The 21459-nt window shown below is 43.8% G+C and overlaps 38 non-coding genes across 38 annotated transcripts; 20 read left to right on the top strand and 18 right to left on the bottom strand.

The window, feature by feature from the left end:
• The first annotated feature begins 215 nt into the window (after positions 1 to 215).
• trnal-cag (transfer RNA leucine (anticodon CAG)) lies at positions 216 to 298 on the top strand. The gene has a single exon. It is a non-coding gene; the product is annotated as a tRNA-Leu (tRNA).
• Positions 299 to 1101: 803 nt separating this feature from the next.
• On the bottom strand, positions 1102 to 1175 carry trnam-cau (transfer RNA methionine (anticodon CAU)). Its single transcript has one exon. It is a non-coding gene; the product is annotated as a tRNA-Met (tRNA).
• A 95-nt stretch (positions 1176 to 1270) lies between these two features.
• Positions 1271 to 1353, top strand: trnal-cag (transfer RNA leucine (anticodon CAG)). Its single transcript has one exon. It is a non-coding gene; the product is annotated as a tRNA-Leu (tRNA).
• An 803-nt stretch (positions 1354 to 2156) lies between these two features.
• On the bottom strand, positions 2157 to 2230 carry trnam-cau (transfer RNA methionine (anticodon CAU)). Its single transcript has one exon. It is a non-coding gene; the product is annotated as a tRNA-Met (tRNA).
• Positions 2231 to 2325: 95 nt separating this feature from the next.
• trnal-cag (transfer RNA leucine (anticodon CAG)) lies at positions 2326 to 2408 on the top strand. The gene has a single exon. It is a non-coding gene; the product is annotated as a tRNA-Leu (tRNA).
• A 1968-nt stretch (positions 2409 to 4376) lies between these two features.
• trnal-cag (transfer RNA leucine (anticodon CAG)) lies at positions 4377 to 4459 on the top strand. The gene has a single exon. It is a non-coding gene; the product is annotated as a tRNA-Leu (tRNA).
• An 803-nt stretch (positions 4460 to 5262) lies between these two features.
• Positions 5263 to 5336, bottom strand: trnam-cau (transfer RNA methionine (anticodon CAU)). Its single transcript has one exon. It is a non-coding gene; the product is annotated as a tRNA-Met (tRNA).
• A 95-nt stretch (positions 5337 to 5431) lies between these two features.
• trnal-cag (transfer RNA leucine (anticodon CAG)) lies at positions 5432 to 5514 on the top strand. The gene has a single exon. It is a non-coding gene; the product is annotated as a tRNA-Leu (tRNA).
• An 803-nt stretch (positions 5515 to 6317) lies between these two features.
• On the bottom strand, positions 6318 to 6391 carry trnam-cau (transfer RNA methionine (anticodon CAU)). Its single transcript has one exon. It is a non-coding gene; the product is annotated as a tRNA-Met (tRNA).
• A 95-nt stretch (positions 6392 to 6486) lies between these two features.
• Positions 6487 to 6569, top strand: trnal-cag (transfer RNA leucine (anticodon CAG)). The gene has a single exon. It is a non-coding gene; the product is annotated as a tRNA-Leu (tRNA).
• Positions 6570 to 7372: 803 nt separating this feature from the next.
• On the bottom strand, positions 7373 to 7446 carry trnam-cau (transfer RNA methionine (anticodon CAU)). The gene has a single exon. It is a non-coding gene; the product is annotated as a tRNA-Met (tRNA).
• A 95-nt stretch (positions 7447 to 7541) lies between these two features.
• Positions 7542 to 7624, top strand: trnal-cag (transfer RNA leucine (anticodon CAG)). The gene has a single exon. It is a non-coding gene; the product is annotated as a tRNA-Leu (tRNA).
• Positions 7625 to 8427: 803 nt separating this feature from the next.
• On the bottom strand, positions 8428 to 8501 carry trnam-cau (transfer RNA methionine (anticodon CAU)). Its single transcript has one exon. It is a non-coding gene; the product is annotated as a tRNA-Met (tRNA).
• Positions 8502 to 8596: 95 nt separating this feature from the next.
• Positions 8597 to 8679, top strand: trnal-cag (transfer RNA leucine (anticodon CAG)). Its single transcript has one exon. It is a non-coding gene; the product is annotated as a tRNA-Leu (tRNA).
• An 804-nt stretch (positions 8680 to 9483) lies between these two features.
• Positions 9484 to 9557, bottom strand: trnam-cau (transfer RNA methionine (anticodon CAU)). Its single transcript has one exon. It is a non-coding gene; the product is annotated as a tRNA-Met (tRNA).
• Positions 9558 to 9652: 95 nt separating this feature from the next.
• Positions 9653 to 9735, top strand: trnal-cag (transfer RNA leucine (anticodon CAG)). The gene has a single exon. It is a non-coding gene; the product is annotated as a tRNA-Leu (tRNA).
• Positions 9736 to 10530: 795 nt separating this feature from the next.
• On the bottom strand, positions 10531 to 10604 carry trnam-cau (transfer RNA methionine (anticodon CAU)). Its single transcript has one exon. It is a non-coding gene; the product is annotated as a tRNA-Met (tRNA).
• A 95-nt stretch (positions 10605 to 10699) lies between these two features.
• trnal-cag (transfer RNA leucine (anticodon CAG)) lies at positions 10700 to 10782 on the top strand. Its single transcript has one exon. It is a non-coding gene; the product is annotated as a tRNA-Leu (tRNA).
• An 803-nt stretch (positions 10783 to 11585) lies between these two features.
• trnam-cau (transfer RNA methionine (anticodon CAU)) lies at positions 11586 to 11659 on the bottom strand. Its single transcript has one exon. It is a non-coding gene; the product is annotated as a tRNA-Met (tRNA).
• Positions 11660 to 11754: 95 nt separating this feature from the next.
• trnal-cag (transfer RNA leucine (anticodon CAG)) lies at positions 11755 to 11837 on the top strand. The gene has a single exon. It is a non-coding gene; the product is annotated as a tRNA-Leu (tRNA).
• Positions 11838 to 12641: 804 nt separating this feature from the next.
• Positions 12642 to 12715, bottom strand: trnam-cau (transfer RNA methionine (anticodon CAU)). The gene has a single exon. It is a non-coding gene; the product is annotated as a tRNA-Met (tRNA).
• A 95-nt stretch (positions 12716 to 12810) lies between these two features.
• Positions 12811 to 12893, top strand: trnal-cag (transfer RNA leucine (anticodon CAG)). The gene has a single exon. It is a non-coding gene; the product is annotated as a tRNA-Leu (tRNA).
• An 804-nt stretch (positions 12894 to 13697) lies between these two features.
• Positions 13698 to 13771, bottom strand: trnam-cau (transfer RNA methionine (anticodon CAU)). The gene has a single exon. It is a non-coding gene; the product is annotated as a tRNA-Met (tRNA).
• Positions 13772 to 13864: 93 nt separating this feature from the next.
• trnal-cag (transfer RNA leucine (anticodon CAG)) lies at positions 13865 to 13947 on the top strand. The gene has a single exon. It is a non-coding gene; the product is annotated as a tRNA-Leu (tRNA).
• Positions 13948 to 14750: 803 nt separating this feature from the next.
• On the bottom strand, positions 14751 to 14824 carry trnam-cau (transfer RNA methionine (anticodon CAU)). The gene has a single exon. It is a non-coding gene; the product is annotated as a tRNA-Met (tRNA).
• Positions 14825 to 14919: 95 nt separating this feature from the next.
• On the top strand, positions 14920 to 15002 carry trnal-cag (transfer RNA leucine (anticodon CAG)). Its single transcript has one exon. It is a non-coding gene; the product is annotated as a tRNA-Leu (tRNA).
• A 795-nt stretch (positions 15003 to 15797) lies between these two features.
• On the bottom strand, positions 15798 to 15871 carry trnam-cau (transfer RNA methionine (anticodon CAU)). Its single transcript has one exon. It is a non-coding gene; the product is annotated as a tRNA-Met (tRNA).
• A 95-nt stretch (positions 15872 to 15966) lies between these two features.
• Positions 15967 to 16049, top strand: trnal-cag (transfer RNA leucine (anticodon CAG)). The gene has a single exon. It is a non-coding gene; the product is annotated as a tRNA-Leu (tRNA).
• Positions 16050 to 16854: 805 nt separating this feature from the next.
• Positions 16855 to 16928, bottom strand: trnam-cau (transfer RNA methionine (anticodon CAU)). Its single transcript has one exon. It is a non-coding gene; the product is annotated as a tRNA-Met (tRNA).
• Positions 16929 to 17023: 95 nt separating this feature from the next.
• Positions 17024 to 17106, top strand: trnal-cag (transfer RNA leucine (anticodon CAG)). The gene has a single exon. It is a non-coding gene; the product is annotated as a tRNA-Leu (tRNA).
• An 803-nt stretch (positions 17107 to 17909) lies between these two features.
• Positions 17910 to 17983, bottom strand: trnam-cau (transfer RNA methionine (anticodon CAU)). Its single transcript has one exon. It is a non-coding gene; the product is annotated as a tRNA-Met (tRNA).
• Positions 17984 to 18076: 93 nt separating this feature from the next.
• Positions 18077 to 18159, top strand: trnal-cag (transfer RNA leucine (anticodon CAG)). Its single transcript has one exon. It is a non-coding gene; the product is annotated as a tRNA-Leu (tRNA).
• Positions 18160 to 18962: 803 nt separating this feature from the next.
• Positions 18963 to 19036, bottom strand: trnam-cau (transfer RNA methionine (anticodon CAU)). The gene has a single exon. It is a non-coding gene; the product is annotated as a tRNA-Met (tRNA).
• A 95-nt stretch (positions 19037 to 19131) lies between these two features.
• trnal-cag (transfer RNA leucine (anticodon CAG)) lies at positions 19132 to 19214 on the top strand. The gene has a single exon. It is a non-coding gene; the product is annotated as a tRNA-Leu (tRNA).
• Positions 19215 to 20009: 795 nt separating this feature from the next.
• On the bottom strand, positions 20010 to 20083 carry trnam-cau (transfer RNA methionine (anticodon CAU)). The gene has a single exon. It is a non-coding gene; the product is annotated as a tRNA-Met (tRNA).
• Positions 20084 to 20178: 95 nt separating this feature from the next.
• Positions 20179 to 20261, top strand: trnal-cag (transfer RNA leucine (anticodon CAG)). The gene has a single exon. It is a non-coding gene; the product is annotated as a tRNA-Leu (tRNA).
• An 803-nt stretch (positions 20262 to 21064) lies between these two features.
• On the bottom strand, positions 21065 to 21138 carry trnam-cau (transfer RNA methionine (anticodon CAU)). The gene has a single exon. It is a non-coding gene; the product is annotated as a tRNA-Met (tRNA).
• A 95-nt stretch (positions 21139 to 21233) lies between these two features.
• On the top strand, positions 21234 to 21316 carry trnal-cag (transfer RNA leucine (anticodon CAG)). The gene has a single exon. It is a non-coding gene; the product is annotated as a tRNA-Leu (tRNA).
• Positions 21317 to 21459: the final 143 nt, after the last annotated feature.

The raw sequence follows: 21459 nt of genomic DNA, 5'->3' as shown, positions 1-21459 counted from the left end.
GCAGCTCTTTCATTTACATGCTCCCATGTATCAAAAAGCACCAGCCTGCCCTGTGTGAGGCTCGAACTCACGACCTTCAGATTATGAGACTGATGCGCTGCCTAACTGCGCCAACGAGGCATGTGCTATGGCTCGGGTGAGCGGAGAACCACTAGCTTTCAGATCATCTGCCATTCGGTGCAGCTCCAAAAGTACTGCTCACCCTTTGCCCTCACGTCAGGATGGCCGAGCGGTCTAAGGCGCTGCGTTCAGGTCGCAGTCTCCCCTGGAGGCGTGGGTTCGAATCCCACTTCTGACAAACCTAACCTTTGGCTGCGGGCTCAAGCTAGAGTCTTGAACCCTCTGGCAAGTTCACCCCGAAGTGCATTAATGTTGACAAAGCACTGCATTTCAGTTCATGCTAGAGTTAACCAAACAATGCAGTTGCACTGACCTGCATAATATGGACTTTAAAGTAACACTTTTGGTGCAATGTATGGGATTCGGTGGCGTTTCCGTGCAGTTTTCTTGGAATTTCAAGTCAAGACATTTCACGAAATTGGACATGTTTATAGAACGGGATCCAACAGAACTTCGAGGAATGCCACGTTCTGATGTTTACCGGAAGAAGAACTTGTTTATGAAAGGCTATTCATGTCTTTTTTTCTTTTTTTCTTTTCTTTTTAGGGGGAGTATGCAATGTGATTTGGGGAGTCTAACTGGGATGTGGTGGACTGAAGTTTTGGGGATGCAGTAGAACTTCATGGCAAGGATTCTTGGAAATTTCTTGGAATTGAAGGTCATGGGTTTTGGGGGCATGTGGTGCAGAGTCATGGCCTAAGATTCAAGGAATGCCATGCAAAACATTGCTTTAGCATTGACAAGACTTGTCATTGGAATGATAGAATTACATTAGCCTTAAAAAAACATACTGCAACAACACTGACGCATATTACATAAATATGAGAGTAATACTATTGCTGCATTTGTTCAACATTAGTCCCACAAGAACACTTGATTTCTATGACATTGCATATGAAGGACTGGAAAAACGCACAAAAGGAATGATACAGAAAGCAGCTCTTTCATTTACATGCTCCCATGTATCAAAAAGCACCAGCCTGCCCCGTGTGAGGCTCGAACTCACGACCTTCAGATTATGAGACTGACGCGCTGCCTAACTGCGCCAACGAGGCATGTGCTGTGGCTCGGGTGAGCGGAGAACCACTAGCTTCCAGATCATCTGCCATTCGGTGCAGCTCCAAAAGTACTGCTCACCCTTAGCCCTCACGTCAGGATGGCTGAGCGGTCTAAGGCGCTGCGTTCAGGTCGCAGTCTCCCCTGGAGGCGTGGGTTCGAATCCCACTTCTGACAAACCTAACATTTGCCTGTGGGCTCAAGCTAGAGTCTTGAACCCTCTGGCAAGTTCACCCCAAAGTGCATTAATGTTGACAAAGCACTGCATTTCTGTTCATGCTAGAGTTAACCAAACAATGCAGTTGCACTGACCTGCATAATATGGACTTTAAAGTAACACTTTTGGTGCAATGTATGGGATTCGGTGGCGTTTTCGTGCAGTTTTCTTGGAATTTCAAGTCAAGACATTTCACGAAATTGTACATGTTTATAGAACGGGATCCAACAGAACTTCGAGGAATGCCACGTTCTGATGTTTACCGGAAGAAGAACTTGTTTATGAAAGGCTATTCATGTCTTTTTTTCTTTTTTTCTTTTCTTTTTAGGGGGAGTATTCAATGTGATTTTGGGAGTCTAACTGGGATGTGGTGGACTGAAGTTTTGGGGATGCAGTAGAACTTCATGGCAAGGATTCTTGGAAATTTCTTGGAATTGAAGGTCATGGGTTTTGGGGGCATGTGGTGCAGAGTCATGGCCTAAGATTCAAGGAATGCCATGCAAAACATTGCTTTAGCATTGACAAGACTTGTCATTGGAATGATAGAATTACATTAGCCTTAAAAAAACATACTGCAACAACACTGACGCATATTACATAAATATGAGAGTAATACTATTGCTGCATTTGTTCAACATTAGTCCCACAAGAACACTTGATTTCTATGACATTGCATATGAAGGACTGGAAAAACTCACAAAAGGAATGATACAGAAAGCAGCTCTTTCATTTACATGCTCCCATGTATCAAAAAGCACCAGCCTGCCCCGTGTGAGGCTCGAACTCACGACCTTCAGATTATGAGACTGACGCGCTGCCTAACTGCGCCAACGAGGCATGTGCTATGGCTCGGGTGAGCGGAGAACCACTAGCTTTCAGATCATCTGCCATTCGGTGCAGCTCCAAAAGTACTGCTCACCCTTTGCCCTCACGTCAGGATGGCCGAGCGGTCTAAGGCGCTGCGTTCAGGTCGCAGTCTCCCCTGGAGGCGTGGGTTCGAATCCCACTTCTGACAAACCTAACCTTTGGCTGCGGGCTCAAGCTAGAGTCTTGAACCCTCTGGCAAGTTCACCCCGAAGTGCATTAATGTTGACAAAGCACTGCATTTCAGTTCATGTTAGAGTTAACCAAACAATGCAGTTGCACTGACCTGCATAATATGGACTTTAAAGTAACACTTTTGGTGCAATGTATGGGATTCGGTGGCGTTTTCGTGCAGTTTTCTTGGAATTTCAAGTCAAGACATTTCATGAAATTGGACATGTTTATAGAATGGGATCCAACAGAACTTCGAGGAATGCCACGTTCTGATGTTTACCGGAAGAAGAACTTGTTTATGAAAGGCTATTCATGTCTTTTTTTCTTTTTTTCTTTTCTTTTTTAGGGGGAGTATGCAATGTGATTTTGGGAGTCTAACTGGGATGTGGTGGACTGAAGTTTTGGGGATGCAGTAGAACTTCATGGCAAGGATTCTTGGAAATTTCTTGGAATTGAAGGTCATGGGTTTTGGGGGCATGTGGTGCAGAGTCATGGCCTAAGATTCAAGGAATGCCATGCAAAACATTGCTTTAGCATTGACAAGACTTGTCATTAGAATGATAGAATTACATTAGCCTTAACCCTCCTCTTATCCTTGGGGTCAATTTGACCCCATTCAATGTTTAACGTCTGTAAAAACATAATTTATTTTTTATTTTTTTGCTTCAAATTGAATGACTTTTCCTAATTTAATGGGGACAACTCTGTAAACATAAAATTAACTTGCTAATATTTTTTTCAAAGTCCTGTACAAATTTTGTAGCATCGGTGTTCCTTGGGGTCAATTTGACCCCAGGCTCTTTTAGTTGTATAATAAAACAGAAGAAATATTAAAATTTCACACACATTTGTTTTGGTTGTTATATTGAGGTCATTATAACATGTTATAATTTGAATTTATAATGTTCATTGTAATTTTACATATTCAATGTCATTTTCAAAAAACGTCCCTCTGTTTTAGGGCTCTAACCAAACATAACCATATCTGTAATATTGCGAGAACTACTAGTAGTTCACATGACATGTGACATAATTCTCAAGATAACTAATAATTCTTTCCTGTGTATTGGGGAGGGGAAAACATAATTTTTGTGAGAAATTTGATGTTTCCCATGCCATGGGGGAGGAGAAAACATAATTTTTGTGAGATTGACCCCAAACATAACTCGTGTTACTATCCTTGATAAAATAAATAGTTTTTCTTTCCAAATGTCATAGATTGCATAAATCTATACTTAGAAACATTATAAAACAAATAAAACCCAAGATGTATTTATACTTTTCCAATTTTAGGTCAAATCAGTAAGATTTTATGTTGATTTGTAAATTTGTCCATAGTCGTGCAATGGGTATTCTGGATGTATAAGGGGTTAGGTGGGGTTAGGTGGGGTGGGGAGGGGGGTGATGGGTGGATGTCAACTTAAAACGTTACTTAAGTAATCAACAAAGACATACATTAACTGAGACAAACCTTTGTAAAAAAAATAAACATATTGTGGAGGTTTAAATTACTGGGGTCAAATTGACCCCAGAGGGTAAAAAGTGTTATCAGATTTGAGGATAACAGGAGGGTTAAAAAAACATACTGCAACAACACTGACGCATATTACATAAATATGAGAGTAATACTATTGCTGCATTTGTTCAACATTAGTCCCACAAGAACACTTGATTTCTATGACATTGCATATGAAGGACTGGAAAAACTCACAAAAGGAATGATACAGAAAGCAGCTCTTTCATTTACATGCTCCCATGTATCAAAAAGCACCAGCCTGCCCTGTTTGAGGCTCGAACTCACGACCTTCAGATTATGAGACTGACGCGCTGCCTAACTGCGCCAACGAGGCATGTGCTATGGCTCGGGTGAGCGGAGAACCACTAGCTTTCAGATCATCTGCCATTCGGTGCAGCTCCAAAAGTACTGCTCACCCTTTGCCCTCACGTCAGGATGGCCGAGCGGTCTAAGGCGCTGCGTTCAGGTCGCAGTCTCCCCTGGAGGCGTGGGTTCGAATCCCACTTCTGACAAACCTAACCTTTGGCTGCGGGCTCAAGCTAGAGTCTTGAACCCTCTGGCAAGTTCACCCCGAAGTGCATTAATGTTGACAAAGCACTGCATTTCAGTTCATGCTAGAGTTAACCAAACAATGCAGTTGCACTGACCTGCATAATATGGACTTTAAAGTAACACTTTTGGTGCAATGTATGGGATTCGGTGGCGTTTCCGTGCAGTTTTCTTGGAATTTCAAGTCAAGACATTTCACGAAATTGGACATGTTTATAGAACGGGATCCAACAGAACTTCGAGGAATGCCACGTTCTGATGTTTACCGGAAGAAGAACTTGTTTATGAAAGGCTATTCATGTCTTTTTTTCTTTTTTTCTTTTCTTTTTAGGGGGAGTATGCAATGTGATTTGGGGAGTCTAACTGGGATGTGGTGGACTGAAGTTTTGGGGATGCAGTAGAACTTCATGGCAAGGATTCTTGGAAATTTCTTGGAATTGAAGGTCATGGGTTTTGGGGGCATGTGGTGCAGAGTCATGGCCTAAGATTCAAGGAATGCCATGCAAAACATTGCTTTAGCATTGACAAGACTTGTCATTGGAATGATAGAATTACATTAGCCTTAAAAAAACATACTGCAACAACACTGACGCATATTACATAAATATGAGAGTAATACTATTGCTGCATTTGTTCAACATTAGTCCCACAAGAACACTTGATTTCTATGACATTGCATATGAAGGACTGGAAAAACGCACAAAAGGAATGATACAGAAAGCAGCTCTTTCATTTACATGCTCCCATGTATCAAAAAGCACCAGCCTGCCCCGTGTGAGGCTCGAACTCACGACCTTCAGATTATGAGACTGACGCGCTGCCTAACTGCGCCAACGAGGCATGTGCTGTGGCTCGGGTGAGCGGAGAACCACTAGCTTCCAGATCATCTGCCATTCGGTGCAGCTCCAAAAGTACTGCTCACCCTTAGCCCTCACGTCAGGATGGCTGAGCGGTCTAAGGCGCTGCGTTCAGGTCGCAGTCTCCCCTGGAGGCGTGGGTTCGAATCCCACTTCTGACAAACCTAACCTTTGCCTGTGGGCTCAAGCTAGAGTCTTGAACCCTCTGGCAAGTTCACCCCAAAGTGCATTAATGTTGACAAAGCACTGCATTTCTGTTCATGCTAGAGTTAACCAAACAATGCAGTTGCACTGACCTGCATAATATGGACTTTAAAGTAACACTTTTGGTGCAATGTATGGGATTCGGTGGCGTTTTCGTGCAGTTTTCTTGGAATTTCAAGTCAAGACATTTCACGAAATTGGACATGTTTATAGAACGGGATCCAACAGAACTTCGAGGAATGCCACTTTCTGATGTTTACCGGAAGAAGAACTTGTTTATGAAAGGCTATTCATGTCTTTTTTTCTTTTTTTCTTTTCTTTTTAGGGGGAGTATTCAATGTGATTTTGGGAGTCTAACTGGGATGTGGTGGACTGAAGTTTTGGGGATGCAGTAGAACTTCATGGCAAGGATTCTTGGAAATTTCTTGGAATTGAAGGTCATGGGTTTTGGGGGCATGTGGTGCAGAGTCATGGCCTAAGATTCAAGGAATGCCATGCAAAACATTGCTTTAGCATTGACAAGACTTGTCATTAGAATGATAGAATTACATTAGCCTTAAAAAAACATACTGCAACAACACTGACGCATATTACATAAATATGAGAGTAATACTATTGCTGCATTTGTTCAACATTAGTCCCACAAGAACACTTGATTTCTATGACATTGCATATGAAGGACTGGAAAAACTCACAAAAGGAATGATACAGAAAGCAGCTCTTTCATTTACATGCTCCCATGTATCAAAAAGCACCAGCCTGCCCTGTGTGAGGCTCGAACTCACGACCTTCAGATTATGAGACTGACGCGCTGCCTAACTGCGCCAACGAGGCATGTGCTATGGCTCGGGTGAGCGGAGAACCACTAGCTTTCAGATCATCTGCCATTCGGTGCAGCTCCAAAAGTACTGCTCACCCTTTGCCCTCACGTCAGGATGGCCGAGCGGTCTAAGGCGCTGCGTTCAGGTCGCAGTCTCCCCTGGAGGCGTGGGTTCGAATCCCACTTCTGACAAACCTAACCTTTGGCTGCGGGCTCAAGCTAGAGTCTTGAACCCTCTGGCAAGTTCACCCCGAAGTGCATTAATGTTGACAAAGCACTGCATTTCAGTTCATGCTAGAGTTAACCAAACAATGCAGTTGCACTGACCTGCATAATATGGACTTTAAAGTAACACTTTTGGTGCAATGTATGGGATTCGGTGGCGTTTCCGTGCAGTTTTCTTGGAATTTCAAGTCAAGACATTTCACGAAATTGGACATGTTTATAGAACGGGATCCAACAGAACTTCGAGGAATGCCACGTTCTGATGTTTACCGGAAGAAGAACTTGTTTATGAAAGGCTATTCATGTCTTTTTTTCTTTTTTTCTTTTCTTTTTAGGGGGAGTATGCAATGTGATTTGGGGAGTCTAACTGGGATGTGGTGGACTGAAGTTTTGGGGATGCAGTAGAACTTCATGGCAAGGATTCTTGGAAATTTCTTGGAATTGAAGGTCATGGGTTTTGGGGGCATGTGGTGCAGAGTCATGGCCTAAGATTCAAGGAATGCCATGCAAAACATTGCTTTAGCATTGACAAGACTTGTCATTGGAATGATAGAATTACATTAGCCTTAAAAAAACATACTGCAACAACACTGACGCATATTACATAAATATGAGAGTAATACTATTGCTGCATTTGTTCAACATTAGTCCCACAAGAACACTTGATTTCTATGACATTGCATATGAAGGACTGGAAAAACGCACAAAAGGAATGATACAGAAAGCAGCTCTTTCATTTACATGCTCCCATGTATCAAAAAGCACCAGCCTGCCCCGTGTGAGGCTCGAACTCACGACCTTCAGATTATGAGACTGACGCGCTGCCTAACTGCGCCAACGAGGCATGTGCTGTGGCTCGGGTGAGCGGAGAACCACTAGCTTCCAGATCATCTGCCATTCGGTGCAGCTCCAAAAGTACTGCTCACCCTTAGCCCTCACGTCAGGATGGCTGAGCGGTCTAAGGCGCTGCGTTCAGGTCGCAGTCTCCCCTGGAGGCGTGGGTTCGAATCCCACTTCTGACAAACCTAACCTTTGCCTGTGGGCTCAAGCTAGAGTCTTGAACCCTCTGGCAAGTTCACCCCAAAGTGCATTAATGTTGACAAAGCACTGCATTTCTGTTCATGCTAGAGTTAACCAAACAATGCAGTTGCACTGACCTGCATAATATGGACTTTAAAGTAACACTTTTGGTGCAATGTATGGGATTCGGTGGCGTTTTCGTGCAGTTTTCTTGGAATTTCAAGTCAAGACATTTCACGAAATTGGACATGTTTATAGAACGGGATCCAACAGAACTTCGAGGAATGCCACGTTCTGATGTTTACCGGAAGAAGAACTTGTTTATGAAAGGCTATTCATGTCTTTTTTTCTTTTTTTCTTTTCTTTTTAGGGGGAGTATTCAATGTGATTTTGGGAGTCTAACTGGGATGTGGTGGACTGAAGTTTTGGGGATGCAGTAGAACTTCATGGCAAGGATTCTTGGAAATTTCTTGGAATTGAAGGTCATGGGTTTTGGGGGCATGTGGTGCAGAGTCATGGCCTAAGATTCAAGGAATGCCATGCAAAACATTGCTTTAGCATTGACAAGACTTGTCATTGGAATGATAGAATTACATTAGCCTTAAAAAAACATACTGCAACAACACTGACGCATATTACATAAATATGAGAGTAATACTATTGCTGCATTTGTTCAACATTAGTCCCACAAGAACACTTGATTTCTATGACATTGCATATGAAGGACTGGAAAAACTCACAAAAGGAATGATACAGAAAGCAGCTCTTTCATTTACATGCTCCCATGTATCAAAAAGCACCAGCCTGCCCCGTGTGAGGCTCGAACTCACGACCTTCAGATTATGAGACTGACGCGCTGCCTAACTGCGCCAACGAGGCATGTGCTATGGCTCGGGTGAGCGGAGAACCACTAGCTTTCAGATCATCTGCCATTCGGTGCAGCTCCAAAAGTACTGCTCACCCTTTGCCCTCACGTCAGGATGGCCGAGCGGTCTAAGGCGCTGCGTTCAGGTCGCAGTCTCCCCTGGAGGCGTGGGTTCGAATCCCACTTCTGACAAACCTAACCTTTGGCTGCGGGCTCAAGCTAGAGTCTTGAACCCTCTGGCAAGTTCACCCCGAAGTGCATTAATGTTGACAAAGCACTGCATTTCAGTTCATGTTAGAGTTAACCAAACAATGCAGTTGCACTGACCTGCATAATATGGACTTTAAAGTAACACTTTTGGTGCAATGTATGGGATTCGGTGGCGTTTTCGTGCAGTTTTCTTGGAATTTCAAGTCAAGACATTTCATGAAATTGGACATGTTTATAGAATGGGATCCAACAGAACTTCGAGGAATGCCACGTTCTGATGTTTACCGGAAGAAGAACTTGTTTATGAAAGGCTATTCATGTCTTTTTTTCTTTTTTTCTTTTCTTTTTTAGGGGGAGTATGCAATGTGATTTTGGGAGTCTAACTGGGATGTGGTGGACTGAAGTTTTGGGGATGCAGTAGAACTTCATGGCAAGGATTCTTGGAAATTTCTTGGAATTGAAGGTCATGGGTTTTGGGGGCATGTGGTGCAGAGTCATGGCCTAAGATTCAAGGAATGCCATGCAAAACATTGCTTTAGCATTGACAAGACTTGTCATTAGAATGATAGAATTACATTAGCCTTAAAAAAACATACTGCAACAACACTGACGCATATTACATAAATATGAGAGTAATACTATTGCTGCATTTGTTCAACATTAGTCCCACAAGAACACTTGATTTCTATGACATTGCATATGAAGGACTGGAAAAACTCACAAAAGGAATGATACAGAAAGCAGCTCTTTCATTTACATGCTCCCATGTATCAAAAAGCACCAGCCTGCCCTGTGTGAGGCTCGAACTCACGACCTTCAGATTATGAGACTGACGCGCTGCCTAACTGCGCCAACGAGGCATGTGCTATGGCTCGGGTGAGCGGAGAACCACTAGCTTTCAGATCATCTGCCATTCGGTGCAGCTCCAAAAGTACTGCTCACCCTTTGCCCTCACGTCAGGATGGCCGAGCGGTCTAAGGCGCTGCGTTCAGGTCGCAGTCTCCCCTGGAGGCGTGGGTTCGAATCCCACTTCTGACAAACCTAACCTTTGGCTGCGGGCTCAAGCTAGAGTCTTGAACCCTCTGGCAAGTTCACCCCGAAGTGCATTAATGTTGACAAAGCACTGCATTTCAGTTCATGCTAGAGTTAACCAAACAATGCAGTTGCACTGACCTGCATAATATGGACTTTAAAGTAACACTTTTGGTGCAATGTATGGGATTCGGTGGCGTTTCCGTGCAGTTTTCTTGGAATTTCAAGTCAAGACATTTCACGAAATTGGACATGTTTATAGAACGGGATCCAACAGAACTTCGAGGAATGCCACGTTCTGATGTTTACCGGAAGAAGAACTTGTTTATGAAAGGCTATTCATGTCTTTTTTTCTTTTCTTTTTAGGGGGAGTATGCAATGTGATTTGGGGAGTCTAACTGGGATGTGGTGGACTGAAGTTTTGGGGATGCAGTAGAACTTCATGGCAAGGATTCTTGGAAATTTCTTGGAATTGAAGGTCATGGGTTTTGGGGGCATGTGGTGCAGAGTCATGGCCTAAGATTCAAGGAATGCCATGCAAAACATTGCTTTAGCATTGACAAGACTTGTCATTGGAATGATAGAATTACATTAGCCTTAAAAAAACATACTGCAACAACACTGACGCATATTACATAAATATGAGAGTAATACTATTGCTGCATTTGTTCAACATTAGTCCCACAAGAACACTTGATTTCTATGACATTGCATATGAAGGACTGGAAAAACGCACAAAAGGAATGATACAGAAAGCAGCTCTTTCATTTACATGCTCCCATGTATCAAAAAGCACCAGCCTGCCCCGTGTGAGGCTCGAACTCACGACCTTCAGATTATGAGACTGACGCGCTGCCTAACTGCGCCAACGAGGCATGTGCTGTGGCTCGGGTGAGCGGAGAACCACTAGCTTCCAGATCATCTGCCATTCGGTGCAGCTCCAAAAGTACTGCTCACCCTTAGCCCTCACGTCAGGATGGCTGAGCGGTCTAAGGCGCTGCGTTCAGGTCGCAGTCTCCCCTGGAGGCGTGGGTTCGAATCCCACTTCTGACAAACCTAACCTTTGCCTGTGGGCTCAAGCTAGAGTCTTGAACCCTCTGGCAAGTTCACCCCAAAGTGCATTAATGTTGACAAAGCACTGCATTTCTGTTCATGCTAGAGTTAACCAAACAATGCAGTTGCACTGACCTGCATAATATGGACTTTAAAGTAACACTTTTGGTGCAATGTATGGGATTCGGTGGCGTTTTCGTGCAGTTTTCTTGGAATTTCAAGTCAAGACATTTCACGAAATTGGACATGTTTATAGAACGGGATCCAACAGAACTTCGAGGAATGCCACGTTCTGATGTTTACCGGAAGAAGAACTTGTTTATGAAAGGCTATTCATGTCTTTTTTTCTTTTTTTCTTTTCTTTTTAGGGGGAGTATTCAATGTGATTTTGGGAGTCTAACTGGGATGTGGTGGACTGAAGTTTTGGGGATGCAGTAGAACTTCATGGCAAGGATTCTTGGAAATTTCTTGGAATTGAAGGTCATGGGTTTTGGGGGCATGTGGTGCAGAGTCATGGCCTAAGATTCAAGGAATGCCATGCAAAACATTGCTTTAGCATTGACAAGACTTGTCATTGGAATGATAGAATTACATTAGCCTTAAAAAAACATACTGCAACAACACTGACGCATATTACATAAATATGAGAGTAATACTATTGCTGCATTTGTTCAACATTAGTCCCACAAGAACACTTGATTTCTATTACATTGCATATGAAGGACTGGAAAAACTCACAAAAGGAATGATACAGAAAGCAGCTCTTTCATTTACATGCTCCCATGTATCAAAAAGCACCAGCCTGCCCCGTGTGAGGCTCGAACTCACGACCTTCAGATTATGAGACTGACGCGCTGCCTAACTGCGCCAACGAGGCATGTGCTATGGCTCGGGTGAGCGGAGAACCACTAGCTTTCAGATCATCTGCCATTCGGTGCAGCTCCAAAAGTACTGCTCACCCTTTGCCCTCACGTCAGGATGGCCGAGCGGTCTAAGGCGCTGCGTTCAGGTCGCAGTCTCCCCTGGAGGCGTGGGTTCGAATCCCACTTCTGACAAACCTAACCTTTGGCTGCGGGCTCAAGCTAGAGTCTTGAACCCTCTGGCAAGTTCACCCCGAAGTGCATTAATGTTGACAAAGCACTGCATTTCAGTTCATGTTAGAGTTAACCAAACAATGCAGTTGCACTGACCTGCATAATATGGACTTTAAAGTAACACTTTTGGTGCAATGTATGGGATTCGGTGGCGTTTTCGTGCAGTTTTCTTGGAATTTCAAGTCAAGACATTTCATGAAATTGGACATGTTTATAGAATGGGATCCAACAGAACTTCGAGGAATGCCACGTTCTGATGTTTACCGGAAGAAGAACTTGTTTATGAAAGGCTATTCATGTCTTTTTTTCTTTTTTTCTTTTCTTTTTTAGGGGGAGTATGCAATGTGATTTTGGGAGTCTAACTGGGATGTGGTGGACTGAAGTTTTGGGGATGCAGTAGAACTTCATGGCAAGGATTCTTGGAAATTTCTTGGAATTGAAGGTCATGGGTTTTGGGGGCATGTGGTGCAGAGTCATGGCCTAAGATTCAAGGAATGCCATGCAAAACATTGCTTTAGCATTGACAAGACTTGTCATTAGAATGATAGAATTACATTAGCCTTAAAAAAACATACTGCAACAACACTGACGCATATTACATAAATATGAGAGTAATACTATTGCTGCATTTGTTCAACATTAGTCCCACAAGAACACTTGATTTCTATGACATTGCATATGAAGGACTGGAAAAACTCACAAAAGGAATGATACAGAAAGCAGCTCTTTCATTTACATGCTCCCATGTATCAAAAAGCACCAGCCTGCCCTGTGTGAGGCTCGAACTCACGACCTTCAGATTATGAGACTGACGCGCTGCCTAACTGCGCCAACGAGGCATGTGCTATGGCTCGGGTGAGCGGAGAACCACTAGCTTTCAGATCATCTGCCATTCGGTGCAGCTCCAAAAGTACTGCTCACCCTTTGCCCTCACGTCAGGATGGCCGAGCGGTCTAAGGCGCTGCGTTCAGGTCGCAGTCTCCCCTGGAGGCGTGGGTTCGAATCCCACTTCTGACAAACCTAACCTTTGGCTGCGGGCTCAAGCTAGAGTCTTGAACCCTCTGGCAAGTTCACCCCGAAGTGCATTAATGTTGACAAAGCACTGCATTTCAGTTCATGCTAGAGTTAACCAAACAATGCAGTTGCACTGACCTGCATAATATGGACTTTAAAGTAACACTTTTGGTGCAATGTATGGGATTCGGTGGCGTTTCCGTGCAGTTTTCTTGGAATTTCAAGTCAAGACATTTCACGAAATTGGACATGTTTATAGAACGGGATCCAACAGAACTTCGAGGAATGCCACGTTCTGATGTTTACCGGAAGAAGAACTTGTTTATGAAAGGCTATTCATGTCTTTTTTTCTTTTTTTCTTTTCTTTTTAGGGGGAGTATGCAATGTGATTTGTTGGAGTCTAACTGGGATGTGGTGGACTGAAGTTTTGGGGATGCAGTAGAACTTCATGGCAAGGATTCTTGGAAATTTCTTGGAATTGAAGGTCATGGGTTTTGGGGGCATGTGGTGCAGAGTCATGGCCTAAGATTCAAGGAATGCCATGCAAAACATTGCTTTAGCATTGACAAGACTTGTCATTGGAATGATAGAATTACATTAGCCTTAAAAAAACATACTGCAACAACACTGACGCATATTACATAAATATGAGAGTAATACTATTGCTGCATTTGTTCAACATTAGTCCCACAAGAACACTTGATTTCTATGACATTGCATATGAAGGACTGGAAAAACGCACAAAAGGAATGATACAGAAAGCAGCTCTTTCATTTACATGCTCCCATGTATCAAAAAGCACCAGCCTGCCCCGTGTGAGGCTCGAACTCACGACCTTCAGATTATGAGACTGACGCGCTGCCTAACTGCGCCAACGAGGCATGTGCTGTGGCTCGGGTGAGCGGAGAACCACTAGCTTCCAGATCATCTGCCATTCGGTGCAGCTCCAAAAGTACTGCTCACTTAGCCCTCACGTCAGGATGGCCGAGCGGTCTAAGGCGCTGCGTTCAGGTCGCAGTCTCCCCTGGAGGCGTGGGTTCGAATCCCACTTCTGACAAACCTAACCTTTGGCTGTGGGCTCAAGCTAGAGTCTTGAACCCTCTGGCAAGTTCACCCCAAAGTGCATTAATGTTGACAAAGCACTGCATTTCTGTTCATGCTAGAGTTAACCAAACAATGCAGTTGCACTGACCTGCATAATATGGACTTTAAAGTAACACTTTTGGTGCAATGTATGGGATTCTGTGGCGTTTTCGTGCAGTTTTCTTGGAATTTCAAGTCAAGACATTTCACGAAATTGGACATGTTTATAGAATGGGATCCAACAGAACTTCGAGGAATGCCACGTTCTGATGTTTACCGGAAGAAGAACTTGTTTATGAAAGGCTATTCATGTCTTTTTTTCTTTTTTTCTTTTCTTTTTAGGGGGAGTATGCAATGTGATTTTGGGAGTCTAACTGGGATGTGGTGGACTGAAGTTTTGGGGATGCAGTAGAACTTCATGGCAAGGATTCTTGGAAATTTCTTGGAATTGAAGGTCATGGGTTTTGGGGGCATGTGGTGCAGAGTCATGGCCTAAGATTCAAGGAATGCCATGCAAAACATTGCTTTAGCATTGACAAGACTTGTCATTGGAATGATAGAATTACATTAGCCTTAAAAAAACATACTGCAACAACACTGACGCATATTACATAAATATGAGAGTAATACTATTGCTGCATTTGTTCAACATTAGTCCCACAAGAACACTTGATTTCTATGACATTGCATATGAAGGACTGGAAAAACGCACAAAAGGAATGATACAGAAAGCAGCTCTTTCATTTACATGCTCCCATGTATCAAAAAGCACCAGCCTGCCCCGTGTGAGGCTCGAACTCACGACCTTCAGATTATGAGACTGACGCGCTGCCTAACTGCGCCAACGAGGCATGTGCTATGGCTCGGGTGAGCGGAGAACCACTAGCTTCCAGATCATCTGCCATTCGGTGCAGCTCCAAAAGTACTGCTCACCCTTTGCCCTCACGTCAGGATGGCCGAGCGGTCTAAGGCGCTGCGTTCAGGTCGCAGTCTCCCCTGGAGGCGTGGGTTCGAATCCCACTTCTGACAAACCTAACCTTTGGCTGCGGGCTCAAGCTAGAGTCTTGAACCCTCTGGCAAGTTCACCCCGAAGTGCATTAATGTTGACAAAGCACTGCATTTCAGTTCATGCTAGAGTTAACCAAACAATGCAGTTGCACTGACCTGCATAATATGGACTTTAAAGTAACACTTTTGGTGCAATGTATGGGATTCGGTGGAGTTTTCGTGCATTTTTCTTGGAATTTCAAGTCAAGACATTTCACGAAATTGGACATGTTTATAGAACGGGATCCAACAGAACTTCGAGGAATGCCACGTTCTGATGTTTACCGGAAGAAGAACTTGTTTATGAAAGGCTATTCATGTCTTTTTTTCTTTTCTTTTTAGGGGGAGTATGCAATGTGATTTGGGGAGTCTAACTGGGATGTGGTGGACTGAAGTTTTGGGGATGCAGTAGAACTTCATGGCAAGGATTCTTGGAAATTTCTTGGAATTGAAGGTCATGGGTTTTGGGGGCATGTGGTGCAGAGTCATGGCCTAAGATTCAAGGAATGCCATGCAAAACATTGCTTTAGCATTGACAAGACTTGTCATTGGAATGATAGAATTACATTAGCCTTAAAAAAACATACTGCAACAACACTGACGCATATTACATAAATATGAGAGTAATACTATTGCTGCATTTGTTCAACATTAGTCCCACAAGAACACTTGATTTCTATGACATTGCATATGAAGGACTGGAAAAACTCACAAAAGGAATGATACAGAAAGCAGCTCTTTCATTTACATGCTCCCATGTATCAAAAAGCACCAGCCTGCCCCGTGTGAGGCTCGAACTCACGACCTTCAGATTATGAGACTGACGCGCTGCCTAACTGCGCCAACGAGGCATGTGCTATGGCTCGGGTGAGCGGAGAACCACTAGCTTTCAGATCATCTGCCATTCGGTGCAGCTCCAAAAGTACTGCTCACCCTTTGCCCTCACGTCAGGATGGCCGAGCGGTCTAAGGCGCTGCGTTCAGGTCGCAGTCTCCCCTGGAGGCGTGGGTTCGAATCCCACTTCTGACAAACCTAACCTTTGGCTGCGGGCTCAAGCTAGAGTCTTGAACCCTCTGGCAAGTTCACCCCGAAGTGCATTAATGTTGACAAAGCACTGCATTTCAGTTCATGTTAGAGTTAACCAAACAATGCAGTTGCACTGACCTGCATAATATGGACTTTAAAGTAACACTTTTGGTGCAATGTATGGGATTCGGTGGCGTTTTCGTGCAGTTTTCTTGGAATTTCAAGTCAAGACATTTCATGAAATTGGACATGTTTATAGAATGGGATCCAACAGAACTTCGAGGAATGCCACGTTCTGATGTTTACCGGAAGAAGAACTTGTTTATGAAAGGCTATTCATGTCTTTTTTTTCTTTTTTTCTTTTCTTTTTTAGGGGGAGTATGCAATGTGATTTGGGGAGTCTAACTGGGATGTGGTGGACTGAAGTTTTGGGGATGCAGTAGAACTTCATGGCAAGGATTCTTGGAAATTTCTTGGAATTGAAGGTCATGGGTTTTGGGGGCATGTGGTGCAGAGTCATGGCCTAAGATTCAAGGAATGCCATGCAAAACATTGCTTTAGCATTGACAAGACTTGTCATTAGAATGATAGAATTACATTAGCCTTAAAAAAACATACTGCAACAACACTGACGCATATTACATAAATATGAGAGTAATACTATTGCTGCATTTGTTCAACATTAGTCCCACAAGAACACTTGATTTCTATGACATTGCATATGAAGGACTGGAAAAACTCACAAAAGGAATGATACAGAAAGCAGCTCTTTCATTTACATGCTCCCATGTATCAAAAAGCACCAGCCTGCCCTGTGTGAGGCTCGAACTCACGACCTTCAGATTATGAGACTGACGCGCTGCCTAACTGCGCCAACGAGGCATGTGCTATGGCTCGGGTGAGCGGAGAACCACTAGCTTTCAGATCATCTGCCATTCGGTGCAGCTCCAAAAGTACTGCTCACCCTTTGCCCTCACGTCAGGATGGCCGAGCGGTCTAAGGCGCTGCGTTCAGGTCGCAGTCTCCCCTGGAGGCGTGGGTTCGAATCCCACTTCTGACAAACCTAACCTTTGGCTGCGGGCTCAAGCTAGAGTCTTGAACCCTCTGGCAAGTTCACCCCGAAGTGCATTAATGTTGACAAAGCACTGCATTTCAGTTCATGCTAGAGTTAACCAAACAATGCAGTTGCACTGACCTGCATAATATGGACTTTAAAGTAACACTTTTGGTGCAATGTATGGGATTCGGTGGCGTTTCCGTGCAGTTTTCTTGGAATTTCAAGTCAAGACATTTCACGAAATTGGACATGTTTATAGAACGGGATCCAACAGAACTTCGAGGAATGCCACGTTCTGATGTTTACCGGAAGAAGAACTTGTTTATGAAAGGCTATTCATGTCTTTTTTTCTTTTTTTCTTTTCTTTTTAGGGGGAGTATGCAATGTGATTTGGGGAGTCTAACTGGGATGTGGTGGACTGAAGTTTTGGGGATGCAGTAGAACTTCATGGCAAGGATTCTTGGAAATTTCTTGGAATTGAAGGTCATGGGTTTTGGGGGCATGTGGTGCAGAGTCATGGCCTAAGATTCAAGGAATGCCATGCAAAACATTGCTTTAGCATTGACAAGACTTGTCATTGGAATGATAGAATTACATTAGCCTTAAAAAAACATACTGCAACAACACTGACGCATATTACATAAATATGAGAGTAATACTATTGCTGCATTTGTTCAACATTAGTCCCACAAGAACACTTGATTTCTATGACATTGCATATGAAGGACTGGAAAAACGCACAAAAGGAATGATACAGAAAGCAGCTCTTTCATTTACATGCTCCCATGTATCAAAAAGCACCAGCCTGCCCCGTGTGAGGCTCGAACTCACGACCTTCAGATTATGAGACTGACGCGCTGCCTAACTGCGCCAACGAGGCATGTGCTGTGGCTCGGGTGAGCGGAGAACCACTAGCTTCCAGATCATCTGCCATTCGGTGCAGCTCCAAAAGTACTGCTCACTTAGCCCTCACGTCAGGATGGCCGAGCGGTCTAAGGCGCTGCGTTCAGGTCGCAGTCTCCCCTGGAGGCGTGGGTTCGAATCCCACTTCTGACAAACCTAACCTTTGGCTGTGGGCTCAAGCTAGAGTCTTGAACCCTCTGGCAAGTTCACCCCAAAGTGCATTAATGTTGACAAAGCACTGCATTTCTGTTCATGCTAGAGTTAACCAAACAATGCAGTTGCACTGACCTGCATAATATGGACTTTAAAGTAACACTTTTGGTGCAATGTATGGGATTCTGTGGCGTTTTCGTGCAGTTTTCTTGGAATTTCAAGTCAAGACATTTCACGAAATTGGACATGTTTATAGAATGGGATCCAACAGAACTTCGAGGAATGCCACGTTCTGATGTTTACCGGAAGAAGAACTTGTTTATGAAAGGCTATTCATGTCTTTTTTTCTTTTTTTCTTTTCTTTTTAGGGGGAGTATGCAATGTGATTTTGGGAGTCTAACTGGGATGTGGTGGACTGAAGTTTTGGGGATGCAGTAGAACTTCATGGCAAGGATTCTTGGAAATTTCTTGGAATTGAAGGTCATGGGTTTTGGGGGCATGTGGTGCAGAGTCATGGCCTAAGATTCAAGGAATGCCATGCAAAACATTGCTTTAGCATTGACAAGACTTGTCATTGGAATGATAGAATTACATTAGCCTTAAAAAAACATACTGCAACAACACTGACGCATATTACATAAATATGAGAGTAATACTATTGCTGCATTTGTTCAACATTAGTCCCACAAGAACACTTGATTTCTATGACATTGCATATGAAGGACTGGAAAAACGCACAAAAGGAATGATACAGAAAGCAGCTCTTTCATTTACATGCTCCCATGTATCAAAAAGCACCAGCCTGCCCCGTGTGAGGCTCGAACTCACGACCTTCAGATTATGAGACTGACGCGCTGCCTAACTGCGCCAACGAGGCATGTGCTATGGCTCGGGTGAGCGGAGAACCACTAGCTTCCAGATCATCTGCCATTCGGTGCAGCTCCAAAAGTACTGCTCACCCTTTGCCCTCACGTCAGGATGGCCGAGCGGTCTAAGGCGCTGCGTTCAGGTCGCAGTCTCCCCTGGAGGCGTGGGTTCGAATCCCACTTCTGACAAACCTAACCTTTGGCTGCGGGCTCAAGCTAGAGTCTTGAACCCTCTGGCAAGTTCACCCCGAAGTGCATTAATGTTGACAAAGCACTGCATTTCAGTTCATGCTAGAGTTAACCAAACAATGCAGTTGCACTGACCTGCATAATATGGACTTTAAAGTAACACTTTTGGTGCAATGTATGGGATTCGGTGGAGTTTTCGTGCATTTTTCTTGGAATTTCAAGTCAAGACATTTCACGAAATTGGACATGTTTATAGAACGGGATCCAACAGAACTTCGAGGAATGCCACGTTCTGATGTTTACCGGAAGAAGAACTTGTTTATGAAAGGCTATTCATGTCTTTTTTTCTTTTCTTTTTAGGGGGAGTATGCAATGTGATTTGGGGAGTCTAACTGGGATGTGGTGGACTGAAGTTTTGGGGATGCAGTAGAACTTCATGGCAAGGATTCTTGGAAATTTCTTGGAATTGAAGGTCATGGGTTTTGGGGGCATGTGGTGCAGAGTCATGGCCTAAGATTCAAGGAATGCCATGCAAAACATTGCTTTAGCATTGACAAGACTTGTCATTGGAATGATAGAATTACATTAGCCTTAAAAAAACATACTGCAACAACACTGACGCATATTACATAAATATGAGAGTAATACTATTGCTGCATTTGTTCAACATTAGTCCCACAAGAACACTTGATTTCTATGACATTGCATATGAAGGACTGGAAAAACTCACAAAAGGAATGATACAGAAAGCAGCTCTTTCATTTACATGCTCCCATGTATCAAAAAGCACCAGCCTGCCCCGTGTGAGGCTCGAACTCACGGCCTTCAGATTATGAGACTGACGCGCTGCCTAACTGCGCCAACGAGGCATGTGTTATGGCTCGGGTGAGCGGAGAACCACTAGCTTCCAGATCATCTGCCATTCGGTGCAGCTCCAAAAGTACTGCTCACCCTTAGCCCTCACGTCAGGATGGCCGAGCGGTCTAAGGCGCTGCGTTCAGGTCGCAGTCTCCCCTGGAGGCGTGGGTTCGAATCCCACTTCTGACAAACCTAACCTTTGCCTGTGGGCTCAAGCTAGAGTCTTGAACCCTCTGGCAAGTTCACCCCAAAGTGCATTAATGTTGACAAAGCACTGCATTTCTGTTCATGCTAGAGTTAACCAAACAATGCAGTTGCACTGACCTGCATAATATGGACTTTAAAGTAACACTTTTGGTGCAATGTATGGGATTCGGTGGCGTTTTCGTGCAGTTTTCTTGGAATTTCAAGTCAAGACATTTCACGAAATTGGACATGTTTATAGAACGGGATCCAACAGAACTTCGAGGAATGCCACGTTCTGATGTTTACCGGAAGAAGAACTTGTTTATGAAAGGCTATTCATGTCTTTTTTTCTTTTTTTCTTTTCTTTTTAGGGGGAGTATTCAATGTGATTTTGGGAGTCTAACTGGGATGTGGTGGACTGAAGTTTTGGGGATGCAGTAGAACTTCATGGCAAGGATTCTTGGAAATTTCTTGGAATTGAAGGTCATGGGTTTTGGGGGCATGTGGTGCAGAGTCATGGCCTAAGATTCAAGGAATGCCATGCAAAACATTGCTTTAGCATTGACAAGACTTGTCATTGGAATGATAGAATTACATTAGCCTTAAAAAAACATACTGCAACAACACTGACGCATATTACATAAATATGAGAGTAATACTATTGCTGCATTTGTTCAACATTAGTCCCACAAGAACACTTGATTTCTATGACATTGCATATGAAGGACTGGAAAAACGCACAAAAGGAATGATACAGAAAGCAGCTCTTTCATTTACATGCTCCCATGTATCAAAAAGCACCAGCCTGCCCCGTGTGAGGCTCGAACTCACGACCTTCAGATTATGAGACTGACGCGCTGCCTAACTGCGCCAACGAGGCATGTGCTATGGCTCGGGTGAGCGGAGAACCACTAGCTTTCAGATCATCTGCCATTCGGTGCAGCTCCAAAAGTACTGCTCACCCTTTGCCCTCACGTCAGGATGGCCGAGCGGTCTAAGGCGCTGCGTTCAGGTCGCAGTCTCCCCTGGAGGCGTGGGTTCGAATCCCACTTCTGACAAACCTAACCTTTGGCTGCGGGCTCAAGCTAGAGTCTTGAACCCTCTGGCAAGTTCACCCCGAAGTGCATTAATGTTGACAAAGCACTGCATTTCAGTTCATGTTAGAGTTAACCAAACAATGCAGTTGCACTGACCTGCATAA

Source organism: Pimephales promelas, chromosome 24 (genome assembly GCF_988280905.1).
Source record: "Pimephales promelas chromosome 24, fPimPro1.hap1.1, whole genome shotgun sequence".
Lineage (NCBI taxonomy): Eukaryota > Metazoa > Chordata > Actinopteri > Cypriniformes > Leuciscidae > Pimephales > Pimephales promelas.
The sequence above is the reverse complement of the archived record's forward strand: the minus strand, read 5'-3'. Positions and strand labels throughout refer to the sequence as shown.